A 22,281-nucleotide genomic window follows, 5' to 3' on the forward strand; every position below is an offset into this window, starting at 1 on the left:
CCCACCCCCCCCCCCCCCCACCCCCCCCCCCCCCCACCCCCCCCCCCCCCCACCCCCCCCCCCCCCCACCCCCCCCCCCCCCCACCCCCCCCCCCCCCCACCCCCCCCCCCCCCCACCCCCCCCCCCCCCCACCCCCCCCCCCCCCCACCCCCCCCCCCCCCCACCCCCCCCCCCCCCCACCCCCCCCCCCCCCCACCCCCCCCCCCCCCCACCCCCCCCCCCCCCCACCCCCCCCCCCCCCCACCCCCCCCCCCCCCCACCCCCCCCCCCCCCCACCCCCCCCCCCCCCCACCCCCCCCCCCCCCCACCCCCCCCCCCCCCCACCCCCCCCCCCCCCCACCCCCCCCCCCCCCCACCCCCCCCCCCCCCCACCCCCCCCCCCCCCCACCCCCCCCCCCCCCCACCCCCCCCCCCCCCCACCCCCCCCCCCCCCCACCCCCCCCCCCCCCCACCCCCCCCCCCCCCCACCCCCCCCCCCCCCCACCCCCCCCCCCCCCCACCCCCCCCCCCCCCCACCCCCCCCCCCCCCCACCCCCCCCCCCCCCCACCCCCCCCCCCCCCCACCCCCCCCCCCCCCCACCCCCCCCCCCCCCCACCCCCCCCCCCCCCCACCCCCCCCCCCCCCCACCCCCCCCCCCCCCCACCCCCCCCCCCCCCCACCCCCCCCCCCCCCCACCCCCCCCCCCCCCCACCCCCCCCCCCCCCCACCCCCCCCCCCCCCCACCCCCCCCCCCCCCCCCCCCCCCCCCCCCCCACCCCCCCCCCCCCCCACTCCACCCCCCCCCCCCACCCCCCTCCCTCCACTCCCTCTCCCCCCCCCCCCCCCCCCTCCCCCCCCACCCCCCCAACCACCCCCCCCCCCCCCCCCCCCCCCCCCCCCGCCCCCCCCCCCCCCCCCACGCCCCCAGCCCCCCCCCCGCCCCCCCCCCCCCCCCCCCCCCCCCCCCCCCCCCCCCCCCCCCCCCCCCCCCCCCCCCCCCCCCCCCCCCCCCCCCCCCCCCCCCCCCCCCCCCCCCCCCCCCCCCCCCCCACCCCACGCCCCCCCAACGCCCCCACCATGCCCCCGGGACGCCCTCACCACACCCCCAGAATGCCCCCACCATGCCCTCACTACATCCTCAGAACGCCCCCACCACACCCCCGGAACGCCCTCAGCACACCCCCACAGGGGCGTGTGCCTGGTGCATCGCACACACCCCACCCCATTGAAGCTACGCCTCTGGTCTCTGGCATCTCCAGTTTAAAAGATGAGGTAGTAGGAAGGATCTCTGCTGGAGTCCCTGGATAGCAGCTGCCAGCCTGAGCAGACAATACTGACTTTGATTGACAAGGGATCCGATTCAGTGTAAGGTAACTACTTGGGTTAATGTGTTGCTTGAATGGCAGCATATAGTTTCCCATCCAACGCTGTGTAGTACAGTAGCCCAAACTGCAGTTGTGCAATTCTGCAAAAAGAAAAAGAATCCTGCTGATGTAAGTATTTATACAAATAATCTACGATCATGCGGATCAGATGTTTGGTAAAGAAGGGACCGAGCAGGGAACAAATCCAGTCATCCGCTCATCTTTCGAACACCTGGTCACACTTTATCTGGTGTGGCTACGGGCAGTCAGGCATACGATTTTAGCAGCCACACCAACTAGACTGTCCCAAACCCTCACTCTCTTATGTTTATTTTATTGCTTATTTATTTAAAACATGTGTTAGCCTCCTTTCTGCCTTGGGGAACTCAAGGCCGCTTACAATATAAATAAAACATAAAAAGACAATAACAAGGACAATAATAAAACCCATGAAAGTCACATTGAAAATTCAAATCAGGACTGCCAATAATAAAAGCTAAAATCAATCGAATGCAGCCCTAAATAAAACTGTCTTTGTCGACAATGGGGGGGGCAGGCCCACCTCACTGGAGGGGGGTTATTTTGTAACTGTGGGGTGCTGCTCAATAGACTCTCTCTGGTGTACCCATCAAACAAGCATACTGAAGAGCAATGAAGACCGCAGTGATGGGTAGAAGTCTTTCTAAACGTGGCTATCTATGAGTCAGGGTGGTGTCCTGGTTAAGAGTGGTGGATTCTAATCTGGTTCGATTCCCCACTCCTCCACATGAGCGGCGGACTCTAATCCGGAGAACCAGGTTTGTGTCCCTGCTCCTACACATGAAGCCTGCTGGGTGACCTTAGGCCAGTCACAGTTCTCTTCTAACTCTCAGCCCCATCTACCTCACAAGGTGTCTGTTGTGGGGACAGGAAGGGAAAGGGGTTTGTAAGCCATTCTGAGACTCCTGACAAGAGAGAAAAGCAGTGTATAAATCCAAACTCTTCTCTTCTTCTTTTAACTGAAGAAGCCAGTGATCGAACCTACCACCGTCTGCATACAAAACAAGTGCTCTAGAAGAAGTGGTCTGTTCTTGCTTCCAAAAATCGCTTGGGGGAGGGGGAGCTTTGCCCCGCCAACAAAGATGTCTGCAAAACAACAACAAAACTACCCTCTTTCCTGGGGTCACTATCCACTCACCATAAGCCGCGGGGTCACCTCTTTAAAAGCCACGGGGGTCCTGGACGCTCCGCACATCTCCGGCGCTCACTGCGCGGCTGCCAGGGATTTACCTCTCTCCCGCCTCCTGGCAGCGCAGCAAATTAGCTCCGCTAAAAAGAGCAACTTTTTTAAAAACCCCGCGGGTGCCTCGGGGTTGTGGGGAACCTCGGCTGTTTGCGCGCGGCTGATTCGCTGTGACGCGCAGCTCACGGCCAATCAGGGAACAGGGAGCGCCATCTTGTTAAGTGGGGGTGTCCCCGTCTAAAAGTGCGCGTAGTGATGACGTAGACACGTGTCGACACCCAGTCGAAGTCACGTCTTCACGTCTCAACTTGTTCAAAGCCCGTGCCGAGCAAATGGAAAATGTCGGCGCCGAGCGAATGAGGAAGTACAAGAGGCGTGCGTGCGAGCTGGCTTCTGCTTTCACTTCCAAACACTGCTGATGACGTGTCTCCACAGAAAGCGCAGCCAACGATTTACTGCTGACGTCAGCATGTGCCGACGTCTTAATAGAGGGCTGTTAGCGCCTCTTTGATGACGTTCACACTCACGCTCGTGCGAACCTATCATAAACAACCTCTTCCCAGCCAATCACACTGGAGACCCGCCCTCGGCTGGCCGCCACTTTCTCGTAACTCATGACGCACACGTTCGACAGCCAATCGGAGCGCTCCATTCCCCTCATTGCAACCTTGAACTCCAGCTCTTTGCTGCCCACGTTATTTCCAGGGTACAAGCGTGTGGGGAACAAATGTCTCCGTGGTCAGAAGCCACGCGGGAGGGGCTTTTCATTGCTTGAGATTAGCGGCGTTGCAGTTTGAGTGAGAGATGAGGAGTGGGTAGTGGCCCCTGGTCTCTCAGGTACTGAAGATACCCATAGTGACACTGGGTTAGGGTTTATTCTCTCATCTTGGGATCAACGGTGGAAGTGGTCTTTAAAGTGGCGTAGAAGGTTAAGAGCTCGTGTATCTAATCTGGAGGAACCGGGTTTGATTCCCAGCTCTGCCGCCTGAGCTGTGGAGGCTTATCTGGGGAATTCAGATTAGCCTGTGCACTCCCCCACACGCCAGCTGGGTAACCTTAGGCTAGTCACAGCTTCTCCGAGCTCTCTCAGCCCCACCCGCCTCACAGGGTGTTTGTTGTGAGGGGGGAAGGGCAAGGAGATTGTAAGCCCCTTTGAGTCTCCTGCAGGAGAGAAAGGGGGGATATAAATCCAAGCTCCTCCTCCTCCTCTTCTTCTTCTTCTTCTTCTTCTTCTTCTTCTTCTTCTTCTTCTTCTTCTTCTTCTTCTTCTTCTTCTTCTTCTAAAGATCACTTGGCCCCATGAAGCTACCCAGCCTTGCCAGATGTTTGCACCAGCCTCATAGGAATGACACAAAGGTCAGGAGCATGCTACTCTGAATGTCATAGCCGCCTAGGGACGACAGCCTCCAGGTGAGACCTGGAGATCCTACAAAAAGAATACCTCTGTCTGGCTCAAAGGACAGCATTAAAAACTATACCTTTAATAGAAAGAATTAAAATGTCTGTATCAAATAACCCAACTACCAACAATAAAGAAAAAATGCAAAACGTGGATAACACATTACAAACAGAAAAGGGATCCCAAAATATACACAGAGGACCACAAGTCTCTGTATAAATGATATCCCTTCAGTGAAAATCCATAAAGTATCACAAGTTGGAGTGATTCCAGTTGCCAGGAGCTCAGCTGTATTCTGCTTCAGGAGATAGTCCACATACAAACATCAGTTACGGATTTTCACTGAAAAGGGGTATCATTTATACAGAGAGTTGTAGTCCTTTGTGTATATTTCGGGATCCCTTTTCTGTTTGCAACGTGTCCACGTTTTGTATTTTTCTTCGTTGTTGGTAGTTGGGTTTTTTTGATACAGACTTTTTAATTATTTCTATTAAAGGTACAGTTTTCAACGCTGTCCTTCAAGAAGAAGAAGAAGAAGAGTTTGGATTTATATCCCCCCTTTCTCTCCTGCAGGAGACTCAAAGGGGCTTACAATCTCCTTGCCCTTCCCCCCTCACAACAAACACCCTGTGATGTGGGTGGGGCTGAGAGAGCTCCGTAGAGCTGTGATTAGCCCAAGGTCACCCAGCTGGCATGTGTGGGAGTATACAGGCTAATCTGAATTCCCCAGATAAGCCTCCACAACTCAAGTGGCAGAGCTGGGAATCAAACCCGGTTCCTCCAGATCAGAGTGCACCTGCTCTTAGCTGCTGCTCTTAGCCATTACAAGCCGGACAGAGGTATTCTTTTTGCAACGTCCCTTCTGTTTCTGGCTCATCTTGTATCCTGGGACTTGGAGAGCCCCCAGAATTATCACTCATCTCCAGACTGCAAGAGATCAGTTGCCCCTGGAGAAAATGGTTGCTCTGGAGGGTGGGGTCTGTGGCGTTGCACCCCACTGAGGTTCCCACCCTCCTCAATCTCCATCCCCAGATCCCCAGGTCTTGTTGGAAAGCCTAGCTGTGCCTAACTGAACAGAGGCCCCTTCCGCACACGCAGAATAATGCGTTTTCAAACCACTTTCACAACTGTTTGCAAGTGGATTTTGCTATTCCGCACAGCTTCAAAGAGCATTGAAAGCAGTTTGAAAGTGCATTATTCTGCATGTGCGGAAGGAGCCAGAAAGACAGATAATGTATTGGGGTGCTGTGTGGTTTCCAGGCTGTATGGCCGTGTTCTAGCAGGATTCTCTCCTGACGTTTCGCCTGCATCTGTGGCTGGCATTCTTCAGAGGATGCCAGCCACAGATACAGGCGAAATGTCAGGAGAGAATGCTGCTAGAACACGGCCATACAGCCCGGAAACCACACAGCACCCCAGTGATTCCGGCCGTGAAAGCCTTCGACAATACAGATAATGTATTGTCAAAGGTTCTCACAGCTGGAATCACTGGAGTGTTGTGGGGATCCTCTGAAGATGCCAGCCACAGATGCAGGCGAAACGTCAGGAGAAAATGCTACTGGAACACGGCCAGGCAGCCCAGAAACCCCACAACACTCCAGAAGGACAGATGCTTTAAAAACACCATCTGCATTACCAGTTGCAGCCCAAACTAGTAATATTTAAAATAGAAGTGCGTTCACATGTGGATACAGATGCTATCTAGCACTGTTTTGAAGTCTAGAAGCCTACTGTCAATAATTTCTACTAGGCTGTGGTATTCTCTCCTGGCCAGGAAAGCATCCCTATAAAAAGCTACCCCCTGGGGCATATCTATGGAAAATAGAGCATATGACAAACCAGGATCAGTCCTACTGGTGGGGGTTGTCAGGGCGAGCCTGCTGGATCAGACCAGAGTCCATCTAGTCCAGCTCTCTGCTACTCACAGTGGCCCACCAGGTGCCTTTGGGAGCTCACATGCAGGGTGTGAAAGCAAGGGCCTTCTGCTGCTGCTGCTGCTCCTGAGCACCTGGTCTGCTAAGGCATTTGCAATCTGAGATCAAGGAGGATCAAGATTGGTAGCCATAGATCGACTTCTCCTCCATAAATCTGTCCAAGCCCTTTTTAAAGCTATCCAGGTTAGTGGCCCTCACCACCTCCTGTGGCAGCATATTCCAAACACCCATCGCGTGTTGCGTGATTGTTGTTGCCAGTTCAGGGCAATGTGAGCCTCTCCCCGAAGCGTGGCTTGACGGGTGGTGCAGTGCCACCAGTGGCTGAACGCTGCATAGGGGCCAATGGCAGAGAACGAGGTGAGGCCCACGGACAACATGGCTGTGGCAAGCAGCCAGGCAGGCAGACAAGGGTTTTGAGCCTGCGGGAACATTTGGAATTCTTGGCCTGGCGTGGTGGTAGGGTTGCCAGCCTCCAGGTGGCAACTGGAGTTGCCCCGCCATTACAACTGATCTCCAGGTGACAGAGATCAGTTAGCCTGGAGAAAATTGCTGTTTCAGAAGGTGGACTCCATGGTTTTATACCCCATTGGACTTCCTTTCCCAAACCCTGGTCTACCCAGGCTCCACCCCCCAAAATGTCCAGATATTTCTCAGCCCAGAGTTGGCAACCCTACATAGTGGGCACAACAACAACATGGCTGCTACAAAATGTCTGCCGGAGGAGGAAGGGCCACCCACAACACAATTGCCACAGCTTAACTATAGTAACACAGGTAGAGAGGCCCCTTCCGCACATGCAGAATAATGCACATTCAATCCACTTTCACAATTGTTTAAAAGTGGATTTTGCTGTTCCGCACAGTGAAATCCAGCTGCAAAGTGGATTGAAAGTGCAGTATTCTGCATGTACAGAAAGAGCCTTAGTGCTGTAGGGGCAGCTACTGCCAAACGATTACAGTCAATTAAATCTCCAATAGTCGATCATAAATAAGCCTTGCTGGGCAAAAGTCCTGCCTGGCTACCAGAGCCATAGCGAGGGGCAACTGCGCCCCTGCCACGTCCCCACCCGCCATGCCCCGGAAACACCCCCGCCATGCCCCTGCACCGCGCACCCCTGTGCAAGAACCCTCTGTCCCCTGGGCGCTACGCCACTGCTGGCTACCCACTTTCTAAAAACACTTGGTAGGCACTAGAAAAAAACATTGGTGAGTATGAACTGCTAATGAAAATTGTTGGGTTTAGAATTTTAATTATTATTGGGGGGGGGGGTGTTGTGTGTGCAGAGAACTGGCCAGAGTCTAGGACATTCAGAGGACCTGTCCACCCCAGTAGCTTAAAAAAACATCCCCTCTCCCTGGACAACATTTGGACTTTGAATGCAGAAAGATCTTCAGTCTCCAACCAAACTGTTCTTGCAAAAAGAAAACCAGAACCAGAAGGAAAAAAAGGCACCACAGTCCTGCTTTTTCTGATTGCTTTCACTCCTTTCCTAAACCCCTCCTCCATCCGTCCCCTCCCATGCCTTCTGTGTCTGAGCTAGAGCATCCTGGGAATTGTAGTCTGACTACAGACACTCTGAAGGGACAAACTTCTCAACGTAAACGAGGGATTCCTGGTTTTTCTGAAAGAGGCATGAACTGAGGAGGAGTCCCACTGAACAAGCCACGGGCAGAATTATTGGCACGTCCACTTTGGAAAAGGAAAAGAGCAACTTGCCCTTCTCCCCCCCCACCCCACACACAAAAAAAGAAAGGTATGAATCAAGCATATTGCCACACATCAAACATTTCTGCCCATTGCTATTCTCATGCAGTAAATTTGAACCGTGCGTGTGTGTGCGCGCGTGTGTGTTTGTGTAAGGAAAGTGGATGCACAAACAACCCCTTGGAAGCACGTGGCGGTCTGCTTACTTGGAAACCAGTCAAGCTGAAGTCAATAGGACTGACTCTCAAGTAAATGTGCAGAATTGATTTTGGCAGCATGGGTTTTCTGAATCAATTAGACACACAAAAATAACAATAAATCTGAAGACGGGGCTGGGGAAGAGCATGGGATGGGGCACAAGGCCTCTCTCGGTCTAGGGCTGCCCCTTTTTGTGGGTTTTGCTAAGCAACTGGAAGGGTTCAAATAATGCGGTTAAAATGGTTCGGTTGCCTAATTAATAGGAGCCCCGTTTCTTTGAAGTCAGTCACAAGGACTTGAATGGATTCATCTCAATGTGGCAGAGGCGGCACAGAGATGCGCAAAAGCACGTGCTTATTATGCACACATATGTGTCTGCATGTATGTGAATTAATTGTTGAAGGCTTGCCCGGCCAGATGACAGGCTGTTGTGGGTCTTCCAGGCTGTGTGGCCGTGGTCTGGTAATTTTCGCTCCTAATGTTTCGCCCACTTCTGTGGCTGGCCCTCCCAGAGGCGTGCACGGTGAGACGAGTGCACTGACTTCCTTCCTTTGCTCCTTCCGGACGACAGCCTGCCATTTTGTTCACCCTCTCCTTGCCACACGTCCCCATAAAAGCTTTTTGTTAATCAGCTGCCACCCGGCTGTGCCTGAAGGTGCTGACCTCTGACCCCCCAGGACCCGGAGAGGAAAAGGCCGGGCAGATTCCGGCCGGGCCGTGGAGCAGGCCACTCATTAGATCTTCACCTCTGGAGCTGCTCCATTGGAGGGGCAGCAAGGCCGGCCCGAAGGCCTCTTCCTCCTAGCGAAGCTCATTTGGACCCAATGACCGTAGAGCAGGTTCGTTGGAAGGGTCAGCAGCAGAGAGCTTGTAAGCAGGGGCGGCTGGTGATGAGGTTTTCTGTATGATGCACCTTTTTGTAGCTGCAGAGGTCGCCCAGTTGTCAGCTGCTGATAGCTGCATATCAGGTTTCTGTTAACAGCAGAGGGGCAGCCACTACCAAAAAGAGAGCCAGCGTGGTTAAGAGCAGGTGCACTCTAATCTGGAGAACCGGGTTTGATTCCCTGCTCTGCCACTTGAGCTGTAGAGGCTTATCTGGTGAACCAGATTATCTTGTGCACTCCAACACATACCAGCTGGGTGACCTTGGGCTAGTCACACTTCTTCGGGGCTCTCTCAGCCCCACCCACCTCACAGGCTGTTTGTTGTGAGGGGGGAAGGGAAAGGAGTTTGTAAGCCCCTTTCAGTCTCTTTACAGGATAGAAAGGGTGGGGGATATAAATCCAAACTTTTCTTCTTCTTCTTGAAGAAGCCAGCCATAGATGCAGGCGAGATGTTAAGAGCTAAAACCACCAGACCACAACCACACAGCCCGGAAAACCCACAACAGCCCTTCCCTCAGAGTTGTAGTGCGGATAAAATGCAGGAGGAGAGAAAGATGTGGTAAGCCACTTTAGGTCACCATTACAAAGAAAAAAGAAGGTATGCATGTAAAAATAAGTATACAAAATGAAAGGCACTTTCTAATAGGCACGGATCAGCCCCAGGGGGTGCGGGAGAGAGAAAGAGAGAGACCCTCTGGAAAGACGCTGCCCTAGCAAATAAAAGATCATTTTTTAAAAATCGACACCGAGTGAAGAATATGCTGCATCCTCCACACCAATTAGTTCATCACAGAGGGGCGCACGTCTTTATTCCTCTGCCTCTTTAATCCTTACAACAACCCTGTGAGGTGGGAGACTTGGGTGCATGCAACTGGGCCCAGGTCAACACAGCATGTTTCATGGCACAGCAAAGATTCGAACCAAGGTCTCCCCAGTGCTAACTGAACACTCTTGGCACACTGCCTAGACACCAACTGGATCTTTTCCTCTTGACTGAATCAGGACCTTCTAATGCAGGGGTGGCCAACCTATGGTGCTCCAGATGTTCATGGACTACAATTCCCATCAGTCCCTGCTAGCATGGCCAATTTTGGTGCTGATACATCCAAATTTTGGTGCTGATTCATCCAAAAAGGCGCCCCCTGCAGGAACATCCCAGAAATTTGCCCAAGAATCTTTGTTCTGCATTGAGTTTTCTGCATTGCTGTCAATGGGAGTTGCAGGCTTGGGGGGGGGGGGGCACATTTCTGAAGGCACAGTCTCAAAACTTTCCTGGTCTCATCAGGAGTCTGCCCTGATGATACCCTCCAGGTTTGGTGCAGTTTGGTTCAAGGGGGCCAAAGTTATGGACCCTCAGAACTGTAGCCCCCATCTCCTATTAGGATCCCAATTGGCCATGCTGGCAGGGGCTGCTGGGAATTGTAGTCCATGAGCATCTGGAGCACCATACACTGGCCACCCCTATTCTAATGTCCAGGGCAGGTATTTTTCCCATTCACACCATAGTTAGGAATATGAAACATTAAATCATAAAGGAACAGCGTCTTTCCACTGAGGGTCTCGGGACCAGACAACTGTTATCACTAACAGCTTATACAACATGCAAAACCTTCAGCCTGTCAGACTGAACCTGGAACAAACACCATCCAATTACTGTGAGGGACATACCTGAGAATCTGACTGTTCCTAACACTGGAAATATTCGGGCTGCACTTCTCGTCCATGAAAACTAAGGAGACTGTTCCTGCTGGCCTGAGTAGCAGCCCAATCTCAGACACATTTACTCAGAAGTTTCAGCCAATTTGAGCTCCATGGGACAGACAGTTCCCATTTACTCATAAGTTAATCCTGCAGAGTTTAATGGGGCTTGCTTCCTAGGAGGTGGGTCCCGGGTGCTACTCTCAGCAGAGTGCATGGGTATACATTTACTCAGAAGTAAGACCCACTGTTATGGACGCTTCCTCTCCAGTGAGTGGGCACTGGGTGGAAGCCTTGGACCTGGGAAGGAAAGCTAGCTAGCTCCACTTTACTCTGACTCTTGCTGAAGGGCCCAATCCTGCTTCCAGAGACCCCAGACTTGATCCTGTATTCTTACAGAGCAATCCTGAGCAGAGGCCATACAACCCGGAAAACCAGATCCTATCCTAATCCGTAGCAGAGTTTCTCCAGTCTAAACCCAGTGAAGTTGACAGGTTTGGAGTAGAGCAACTCTCTTTAGGATTGCACTGTTCCTGTCCATCCTACTGGCTGGATTAAACATTGTCCCTTCAATGTATTGCCAAAGGCTTTCAAGGCCAGATTCAACTGGTTCTGGTGGGTTTTCCGGGCTTTCGCCTGCATCTGTGGCTGGCATCTTCAGAGGTGTATTGCAGAGAAAAGTCTCTGTGATACACCTCTGAAGATGCCAGCCACAGATGCAGGCGAAACGTTAGGAATAAAATCCACCAGACCACGGCCACACAGCCCGGAAAACCCACCAGAACCAATTGTCCCTTCCTTCTTCTACAAAACCAGTCCCTCTTTGCTGAGGAGGGTCTTACAGGCATGCAGTCCAAAGCCTGTTCAACCAATGTGGACTTACCCAAGTGTAAACTCCACGGGGATTAGCCATGGAGACCTCAATCGCCAATGGAATTTCAGTACAGGGAGATCTCGCAAAGCGTAGCCCCCTCACCATTACCATTACACTTTGCTCTGGGATACAGGGGGGCAGAAGCCCCCACCCCCTTTTCCAGTCCCCCCCTTATTTGCCCACAGAAATGAAAGGACTGAGGGACCCCTTTTGGGGAAGGTATCCTGCCCACTGGCCGAAATGAGGAACCAAGAAAGACAATTTGAAAATGGGGGGGGGGGTGTTTTCGAGGTTTGTCCTCCAGATGCGGCTAGTTCTGTCTCTCCCCCCATACTTGAAATTAAAAGGTTGCCCACAGAATTAATAACCGACTTAATGCTTTCCCAAAAACATACAGTTAATTTTTAAAAAACTCTTTTTCTTTTTCTCGGTCCAGTAAAACTCAGCATTTCTTGATTGTTCTAATTTATTCATTGTTCTAATTTATTCATTGTTCTAATTTATTTATTTAACCCCCTCCCCAGTTTTTTAATTTCTTTATTTCACCCTTTCCCCAGTCTTTCAAAAATTATAAACTTCACGAGAATAGTTTCTATGCATATATCAAGATTCTAGGTTGTGTATTTATGTAGAAACATGAGTCACGTTTATATATTTTACAGCTGTCTCGTTCATTATTCATATTTCAAGGCAGGATGAGAATTGTTGTGGGGTTTTTTTAACAAAAGCACGTGATTTGCTTTTCTTTAAAAATGTCTCTGTTATAAGTACATGATTTCAGTCATTTGTATGCAACCTTTAGGATACTTTAAAGTTATGCCTGTGTGCATTTAGATTGCTAGATCTAAATATATAATCATATATCAGTTATATAATCAGTTACATATTTATATATACACGCACACAGACTCACCTCTAAATCTAACAACCTTAATTGAGGAATAAAACCTAAAATCCTACATATGCATTTTTTTAAGAAAAGAAAAGAAATAAAAACACTGGGGATTTGAAAAGAAATAAACAAGTCTGAATAACCGCTTCCAAACGCCGCCCTCTTCTCTTTTCTGACCAGCACTCTTGTTAAACTAAACTGAAACAGCTAGGAGGTTTTAGCAAATTTTCCTCTGGCTGAATCTACGTGGACTGGCTTTAGATCCACTCGAGCCCTTTGAGGATCGGGTTTAAGGAAGAACACCGAAAGGCGACCCTCAACAAGTCGGTTCGATTCCGGAAAGAAGAGTTTCCAGTCATATATCAAGAAAAGCAGCAGAGGTAGTTTCAGGATCTGGGCACGAGAAGGCGAATCTGGGAGAGAGAGAAATAACATCATTCCACCCTAAACCCGTGTGCGTTGTGTGATGTCGTGTATTTTCCTATATATCTTTTTTTGCGCACTGAGCCAGCTAGACATATCTTTGAATCAAGGTGGCTGGCATTGCCGGGGAAGGGAGGCGTTTAAAAAGTTTGTAGAAGTTCCGCATCATGGTCCTGTCCTTCCAACTTTTCAAAAAGCTCCGAGATCGAAACAGCTCTGATTCAGACAGAGCACAAACAGTCCCCTGTCCCTCTTCCACTGGTCAGACTTTGTCCACCAAGTCAGATGAAAAACTTGGGGGATTCGCCCCCCCCCACCCACCCCCCAAGTGCAAGATCCAGTTCTTGGAACTCCTCGTCTGTCCTGGCGGACCCCAACAAAATAATCTGCCGCCCGAACTTCCAGGTCTTAAGGAAAGACTTGCAAGGAAAGACTTGCAAGGAACTTGATGCGCTCCTTGGCTTGGTCAAGATCTGGGGCAGCCCAGCAAAGAGGAAAGGGGTTCTGCAAAGTCAAGGAAAGGTCCAGAGCCAGAGGTCCCGCCCCCCCCCCTTCCAAAGAGGCCATAAATTCAGCCCCGCGCGAAGTTTTTGGGCCAACCTGGCGACGCTTCCGCCGGCCGGGTGTTAAACGCGTCCCCTGGACAAGCGGCAGCAACTTTTGCCTGCCTTTGCGAAGCGCGACAAAAAGATTTCACGCCCAACTTGCCCGGAACAAAGAGACCTCGCGCCGGCTCGCCTCCCACCCCTCGGCCCCCAGCCCGGCTCTCCATTGAGGTGGGGTCGCTTTGCAGGCGACAAGACCCGAGGACTTAATTTCTCACACGCTTTTCGGGGTGGGGGGGGGAGGTGGGGTCCCCTTTGACGGGCGGGAAGAAGAAGAAGAAGAAGAAGAAGAAGAAGAAGAAGAAGAAGAAGAAGAAGAAGAAGAAGAAGAAGAAGAAGAAGAAGAAGAAGAAGAAGAAGAAGAAGAAGAAGAAGAAGAAGAAGAAGAAGGAGAGGAGGAGGAGGAGGAGAGGAGAGGAGAGGAGAGAAGGAAGGAAGGAAGGAAGGAAGGAAGGAAGGAAGGAAGGAAGGAAGGAAGGAAGGAAGGAAGGAAGGAAGGAAGGCGCATATACACACATATGTGACCAGTCAAAGTGTTATTCAGTAATAAATCAACCACAGTACGCCAATAACCGGGCCATCCAAAGTAGAATTACTCCCCTCCGAAGTCCACTAGAGTTAAGGGGGGGGGGGGGTTTAGGGTTGCTCTGCAATCTCCAACTTCTCATATTATGTATCCTTACAAAGAAAACCTGCGTCAAGCAAAATTAAGGATATGTAGGAAAGTGCCAAGGACAGGAAGCCAGCAAAACTTTTGGAGATTTGTTCCGGTCGGAGCCCTTCGAACTCGCAGAATTGCGCTATAAGAAACTCTTCCGGTTTGTTTAAAAACGCAAAATCATGAGCACCCCGTGCCTTGTTCTGTATTGCATTATATATTGTATTATTAAATATTTTGCTACAAATAGCAAGGAATCCGTCCCTTTCTTTTTCCCCTGCGCCAATGGGTCCTGCCGGGCGATTCTCGAGTCTGACTGAGCGCCCGCACCCATGCCAGCCGGCCAGTTCGGGCCAGCTTGCTCCGGCGGGATCCATGCCCCACTTAAGCCAACACCTGCTGGTCTTTCGGCGACCCGAAGCCCTCTGAAAGTCAGCGGTCAGTCCCGGGTGGGCTGGCATCCAATGGAGAGAGAGGGCCCTTCTGGCCGGCCGGCCATCTGCCTCCTCCGGCCCTGACCACCTTCGGCGTCGCCAGCTTGGGGAGGGAGCGGCTGCACAGAGTCGCCGCTGGCTCGGCCTTTTTGTTTTCAAACCGGGGACTCGGGAAGGGGTTTGTTCCTGAAAGGGAAAAGGTTCCCCTTCCCCCCCCCCACATCCACCCAATGTCGTCTTCTAATGCTGCGACCCCCTGACCAACATGGCCGAGGGCCCCTTCCCCCTTTTAAAGATTCTCCCTTCTTTCCTTCCATAGGTAAAAGAGAAATACACACACACATATATATATACATGCATATATATACATATATGTGTGTGTATATATGTATGTGTGTGTGTGTATATATACATGTGTGTACATGTGTGTGTGTATGTGTGTGTACATATATATGTGTGTGTGTGTGTTTCTGTATATATGTGTGTATATATATGTGTGTGTGTATATACATGTGTGTATATGTGTGTGTACATATATATGTGTGTGTGTGTGTTTCTGTAAATATATGTGTGTATATATGTGTGTGTGTGTGTGTGTGTATACACACATATACACACACACAAATCGGTCGAGTGCTGTAACTGGGGGTCAGCAGGCCCCAATCCTTCTTTCTCGGTGGTGGCTCTTAAAACAAACCTGTGACTTTTCTCGCCCCCAAACCAGAAAGAAATAATTGAGCTGTCTTGGGGCGAGGTGTATGTAGGGATGGGAGGTCGGGGGGTCGGTCTCGTTTTCCCTCTGCGCCTTCAGAGCTGCAAACTCCCCCCCCCCTCCCCGGTTGCCTCGGTCGGTGGAGAAGCAACAGGATTAACTTTCGCTGACCTTAAAAGAAAGTGACATTTTCATTTGGCCGGTCCCAGCCCTGGCCAGATTCTGTGGGGGGTGGGGGAGTTAAGAGCTGTTGGGAGGGGGCGGGGGGCGTGACCCCAAGAAAGTTGGAGGCTGAAAGCGGCCTGCAGCAGCTTCCCCTCTGGGTCTCCCCCTCCCTCCCTCTTGCCCCCTCGCCTCCCCCCACCTCTAAGAAGCCCGAACTGTTCAGAAGACACGAGAGAGGGCCCTTCTCGTCTGGATGCTCTTTGGAGGGCCAGAGATAAGACCCGCCACCCCGCCCGTCCGCCTCTGGGATTCAGTCCGGGACAAGAGGGCCCCCTCGCCCCCTCCCAGAATCTACAGCCCCTCTCCTCAGTGGGGAGGGGATCCCCCATCAGTCTTCCCACATTGGTGGCTTCCAGTTTTTCCTGCCCCTAAGAAAAAGGGGTCTCCTTCGTCTCCCATTGCCACAAATCCTTCCACCTCTAGGGTGTCCTCCTCCTCTCACTTGCAAGGGCGACCCTCGAACGACCCCCCACCCACCCGCCCTGCCATTTCGTCCTTTCATTCTCTGCTCTGGCCTGCAAACCGGCCTCGCTCTCTCCCCTTCCTATGGGCAAGCAGAGGGCACCAGGTCTTCCCACCAGATGCAGTCTGGGGCTGAGGGGGGGGGAGCAGAAGCCCCCTCCCCACAAGCTGCCCTGCCCAAGCCTCCAGATGTGGGCTAGAAGAAAGCAGCCCGGCCTGGGGGGTCTCTGGGGCAAGCTGAGGACTCCAGGCCTGTCTGCAAAGTCCTTTTTCTACGCCCCGGTTTTGGGCACCTGTCTTTTAAATGGAACCGGCCCTGAAATGAGAGGGGGGCCCTTCCCCCCCCCCCCAGACCCACAACGCCCCAGCCTCGACTCCCCTGGCGGCGGGGGGGAAACCCCTATTTTGGAAAGAGATGCGACTTACCCCCGAAGTTGGGGCCCGGAGAAGGGAGAGAGCGGTTTGTTTGGCAGCCGGAGGGACAGCCAGATGCACCTCCGGCGCGGAGCGGATGGCCAGCAACGCTCGAGGTTAGCATGGGGTCTGCAGCACACGCCGACAGGGGATCGATACCCCGCGCTCACGTGCCAGATGGTTTGGGGAGAGGAGCCGGCCGCTCGGCCCGCAAAGACTCCAAACTTTACGACAAAGAAAGGCCGCTCTTCCTCTCCCCAATATTTTTTCTCTTCCCACCCCTTCCCCCCCAAAAAAAACCTCTCTGTTTTTTCCTCTCGTTAAAAGTGAAGGCTTAACGCCTCGATCCAATCCTGGGGCGCCTGGCGTGGTTGGAGAGGTGTGCTTCTCACCTACACCCGGGGGCAGACTCGCACACGTGCCCACGAGGAGAGGGAGGGGTCACACGTGGGGGTGGGTGTCGATTTCCACACGTGGACGTGCGAACGTTCCACTTGCATGTGGGAAGTCGGTTCGTACACCTGCACAGGTGGGATTGACACACGTGTACACGCGGAGTCAGGGCTGCGGTTTAAAACCAGGGACCCAAGAGTTAACAAGCCGTCGTGTTGAGGGGGCGACACAGATTGGGACGGTGCGGGGGGGCACCGGAATCAGCGCAAAGGAGCTGGCAGGCAAACAACTCGGGAACAAACACAGGACCCCCAATTAGACCGGGGGTCATGGAGGCTTGGACGAAACTTGGCTGGCTGATCTCTGTTGTTTTGGATGATTTTGTCTCGAAAATCCATACACTGCCAAGCTCTCCAGAGGCAAACACGGAGAGAACCAAGATGGTGATAGTCTCAAAAGCTCTACCTGTATGTGAAACGTTTCACCAACCTAGGGAGAAATATATGCTTTTGAAAATGCCCACACACCCCATTTCTTTCCATAGACAGAAACAGAATGAGGATAACACTACTACTACTACTACTACTACTACTACTACTACTAATAATAATAATAATAATAATAATAATAATAATAATAATAATAATAATAATAATAATAATAATAATAATAATAATAATAATGCCAACAACCAGCTAAAGAGCTGGCAGCTGTGATATCAAATAATAATATCTATAGTAATAATAGTTGTTATTAGTGGTATCGTATTATTGTAGCGAGAAGAGTTGTTATAATAATTATAAGTATTTTATATTAATAATAATAGTTATCAGTAGTAGTGAGTATTATTGTGGTAATAATAGTTGTTGCTATTTTCAGCTTCGTTAATAGCTGGTTTGCAAATTCGAAACAATATTGTAGACAGCATCAAACACCCAATAAGTAAAGCAGTAGGACTAAGAACTGGGGGGGGGGGGGATTGGCAAACAAAATGAAACATCCACCCACCCCACCCCGTCTAAGACACTGAGGCACCATCAGGTAAAGCGTGAATTGCCAAAGCAGCCTAACCCAGACACAGAGTCCGTGGGCACAGGAATTATTTGAAGCCAAACCCACGCCGAGATGTGTGGGTTACCCGCTGGTCCGACGCAGCTCGACTGAGAGCTCTCTAAAGCAGAAGTCGATCCTGCAACCCGTTGTTCTGTAGTCTCAAGGAAATCCCATTGAGTTGGGTGGGGTTCCTCCCTCCACCCCAAGTCCTTGATCTATTCTCCCAGTCGACAGCAGGATCTGTGCCCTAGTGAAGCTGGGGAGGGGGGGGGGCATTCATTTCAACGGCTGAGCAACCCGAAAGGAACCGACCCGGGAAAGCAGGTCTCCACGATAAGCCCCGGCCCAACCATTCCCCACTCGAGCGCACCAGTGGGTAGGGGGGGGGGGCGCCTGTGCGTGTGAATGACCTCACTGCACCCCCGGGGGCCCGCCAACCCCCGGAGAGGGAAATCCTAACCCGCCTTCAGTGGGTGTGTTTTTCTCACACATTAACAAACCGGGGGGAGGGGAAATCGATACGGGACAGATAGCCACTTAACAGAGGACTATTATTGTTATTACTATTTAATTTCGTTTAATATCACAGCTGCCAGCTCTGTAGCTGGTTTGTTGGCCTTTCATTACAATCCGAGCCTCACCCAGAGGCCTAGGACGTCGTATTATATGCACTGTAAAGGAATCAGCGTATTATTATTACATTATATTATATATAATTATTATTATTATTACTATTATATAATATCACAGGTGCCAGTTCTTTAGCTGGTTGTTGGCGCTTCATTACAGTTCTAGATTGTTGTTGTTGTTGTTAAAATTACAACAAAGGGAAACCACCGGCGGAGCTTCACGCGTGGGTCTGTTTTTTCCCCGCGGCTTAACTGGGGAAGGGACCTCTTTGGAGGTCGCCTTCAGGCTAACGGGACAGGTGCCAGCGCCAGTTTTTGCGAGTCGGGACCCTTCAGTCGTTCAACGGGGGCTGGCCTTTCTCAGGAGGGAGAGGCGATCCGCTTGTAGTGGGTAGGGGGGGTTGGTCTGGGGGGGCACCCAGAGGGAATCCATCCCTACACGCCCCTCTGGAGGACCGCCGCCGCCGCAGGGGGGAAGGAGCCGCACACAAAGGCCAGCGCGAGGCCGGCTGCGCTTCCCAGGCCAAGGCAGTATCGATCCGGAGGAGGGATCTAAGCGATGCTTCACCTTTCCACTCCGGCGCACGTGGTCTGGCTGGAGAGGGAGGGGGAACGCCGTGCTCCCCCCCCACCTGGGCCCCCCTCGCCTCCACCCCCCAGTCAGAATGGGGCTCGCTGGGTCGACGCTGCCGGAGGCCGGTCAAGGGGGGGGGGGGGCGAAGGCGAAGAGACCCAGTAGCGCATGGCGAGGGTAAAACGCTCGTGCGCAAGACTCCAAAAGATGCGGGAAGGACTAGAGGAGGGGGCTTCACTGGCCAATGTAGCCCCCCCCCCATCACCCAGCTGGACGGATACCCAAGGGGGTCAAGTTTGGCTGGGTGGCGTATGAAAAAGGTGGGCGGCTTTTGGGGACCTGACGGGGGCTGCGTTGGACAGCGGAGGTGCCGGCGGGCGCAGCAGGAGGCTCGCCAAAGTCCGAGCGTTTCCCGGATGTGCGGGATCCCCCTGTGGCCGCTGCTGCGATTCTCTAACATTGGGGGACCAAATGGCTTTGGTCATTAAGTCTGTTGCTGCGAGCATCCCCATTATTATAATTTTAAAGCGTTATAAAACCGCGAAGCCAGAGAGATGCGCGCATAATCTGAGGCGGTCACTTATTAAAGCAATACAAATATTTCCCACCTTGCTATGGCAGCCACCTCTCTCAAGCGGGTGAGCCTGAATACGACTAGCTAAACTTAGCAACGACTAAAAAACCATTTCAGTCGTTTTTATTTTCCAGTCCCGGTATTCTAGCTTCTGCTCCAAAAAGGCACTGGAATGGCTGCCTTTTTGGGAAGCTGTTTTTGAGGCCCTAAGCAATTCCGGGGGGGGGGGGCGGGGGGGGGGGGATGTAGATCCAGCAGATCCACCTGCTGGATCTGTTATTATCTGTTGCGCGGTGCAGAATGAAAGGGACGCAGCTAAGAGGCCCTTCACGTGAGGCCGTCAAGTTGACCCGGGGAACCGCTGGGTGTTGCTGGGCGGAGATCTTGCAACAGCCATCAGTCGCCCCCAGCCTCTGTTTCAAAGGAACACACTTGGTTCCCCGCTAAAGTCAATAGGATTACTCGAGAAGGAACGGCGTCGCCTGCTGCGAACGGAAAGCGGCGATCCCTGCAGCTCTTGGGCGGTTGTCCCCGCTGTCAATCGCCGCGCCTTCAAGGGGACTCGCTCCTATTACGTTAGCATTTGGAGCCAGTTCTCAGGAAACGCAGCTGGGGTCGCCCTGTCCCCCGTATGGAAGTGCAGTCAAATCGGCCACGTTTACTTCCGAGTAGCCCCCTCCCTGTTTCTCAGTCCTGACGCCGATCTCATGTCAGTCGACACCTTCCCAACTTCAGGCTGTTCAGCTACTGGGATTCCGGTTTGAAATCGGTGTCAGTTTCCTTCAGTGTAAACAGCCTTGGGGAGTGACCCGTCTCAAGCGCTGCCTTTAGGATTTGGGGGGGCGGTCAACGTATTCAGGATCGAGGGAGAGCAGATTAGATGATCGGGGTGGGGGGAAGAGACCTCTCTGGGTTGATACCGAGGGGGGGGGGTCTTGTGTTCAGCCTTTTCTCCGACCCAAAGAGGGGCCTCCCCCAGCCCCCCCCCCCCGCGCGCGCCTTTTCTCTGAGCCAAGTTTTCTCTAACAGCTGGAAGTGGTTGGAAGGGCTGTCTTAAGGAGACCCCCCGCTCTTCCTTTGACAGCTGATCAAAAGAAAATAGGTCAGGCTTTTCAAACTTCTGTGCGCCCCCCCCCTCCCCGCCCTTAATTACTGTCTCTTTAAACAAAGGCCGCATCTGCGCAGCCTCGTCCGGCTGGAGACCTTCAGAGAGCGCAACCTGCTCCCTTCTTGGGGAAGCTGCGACTTCTGCCAAGGGGCTCTCTGGGGCTGTTGGGGAAGGGAGGGGGTCTCCTTGCAAAAGGGTACAGGGGGTGCAAGGCGGGTGTGGTGTGTGTGTGTGTGTGTGTGTGTGTGCGTGTGTTGGAACCAGACCCAGTGGCTCCTTTGCAGTTGGGCCTGCAATCTGCGGTGCTTATTCGCGTGTAAACCTCGGGCATGTTGGTTTTTTTTTTGGGGGGGGGGGGGGGGTGTTAAATTGCAACCCGCCTGGATCAAGGCTCTGAAGAGGCGGCTTAGAAAGATTCGCAGTCGATAGAGAAAAGGGGGTTAATTTCTGGGCGCCCCGCCCCAGCCGCCTCTATGGGGTGGGGGTGGGGGACACGCAGATTTCAGAGCGGTTTTCAAAAGGAACGGGGGCGAAGGCTCTTGACAGGGGCAGCGGGGGAGGGGCAAAGGGACCATCTTTTCCCAGCCAGGGCCTTTGACCTTCTTCTGTGACATTTCTCCATCTCCCAAATTAAATCTGGACATTGTGGTCCTCCCGGGGAGAGGGGGGAGAGCTGTCCTAACAGCAGCGGCCCGATCCCTAAACCAGTTTAAGCCTGGTGGATTCCGGCCAAGACCAAACCTCCTCCACACAGTCAGCCTCAACGACAATTACTTCAGAATAAATGTGTAAGGATATTTTTTAAGGCTGAGGGTCTGAGTCCTGAGGGCGGGGGAAATAAGTGAGGGTTTGCTTCCGAGAACTCCTGTAGGGCGCGATCCAGAGGAAATTGCCCTTTGAAGGTCTCAGGAGAGGAAATACGTTCCACTACCTTGGGCTGGAGCCAGGCTATGGATCCTTGGGCCCTTGAGTGAGTTTAGGCTTGTGCGCCCATTCTGCTTAGGATCGGCGTAAAACTGAGGTCCTTAAAAGGGTAGGGACGCGTGCAGAGCTCGGTGATGATAACTGGCCCAGAGAAAAGGCTGCCCCGTGTGGAAAATAGCAGGGGACCCTTTTCATGACACAACAGTAAAAGTGCATCGCCTGGTCAACCATATCCCATGAAGCTGCCATTAAAGAAGAAAGGGGCAACCCCACTGGGCAGTAAACTCCAAGTTAGATGATAAACCCTTTTGGGCGGAAGCTAGGTTTTCTTTCTTCTCCTGTAGATGCCCGCTGGGGGCCCTGGGACCACTTCCACTCTACCAGCCAAGCCTACCCCACAGGATTGTTGTAAGGTGGAGAGAACCTTGTCAGGCACACTGAGGGCGTTGGAAGGAGGCGGGGTTGGAAATGTCCTCAACAGATCAAAGAGGCGGCTGGTGGCAGAGGAACTTTGTGCCCCATGGTGGTGGCCAGCAAAGGAAGATATATGTGTGTGGGGGGGGGGGGGCGGAAAAGCAGTCTAGGCCGGCCATGTTGCCTCTCTTTCCCTTACCTCTTAGAAGACCTCCTACCCCCCCCCCGTCCACCCTCCCCCCAAGTCTACCTGTTTGCCCCCCGCCCGCCTCAGTCTAGCCGCCAATGCGTCCAGCCCAGTTGTGTCAAGTTCTGCCCGTGAGAAAGGGACCGGCGGCGGCGAAGAAGGGGCTGTCTCTGCAATCGTGGGGGGGGGGGGGCGACCAGGCACGCTCAGAGAGGCCGGCCCGAAGGACGATCCCTACCCCCACCCCACCCCCTACCCCCTAGTATGACCGGTCTCCACTTGGTCAGTCTAGACAAGCGGCTAGCCCCTGCTGAGAACCAAGCCTGGGAGCACCTTGCAGCC

Source organism: Sphaerodactylus townsendi, linkage group LG07 (genome assembly GCF_021028975.2).
Source record: "Sphaerodactylus townsendi isolate TG3544 linkage group LG07, MPM_Stown_v2.3, whole genome shotgun sequence".
Taxonomy (NCBI): domain Eukaryota; kingdom Metazoa; phylum Chordata; class Lepidosauria; order Squamata; family Sphaerodactylidae; genus Sphaerodactylus; species Sphaerodactylus townsendi.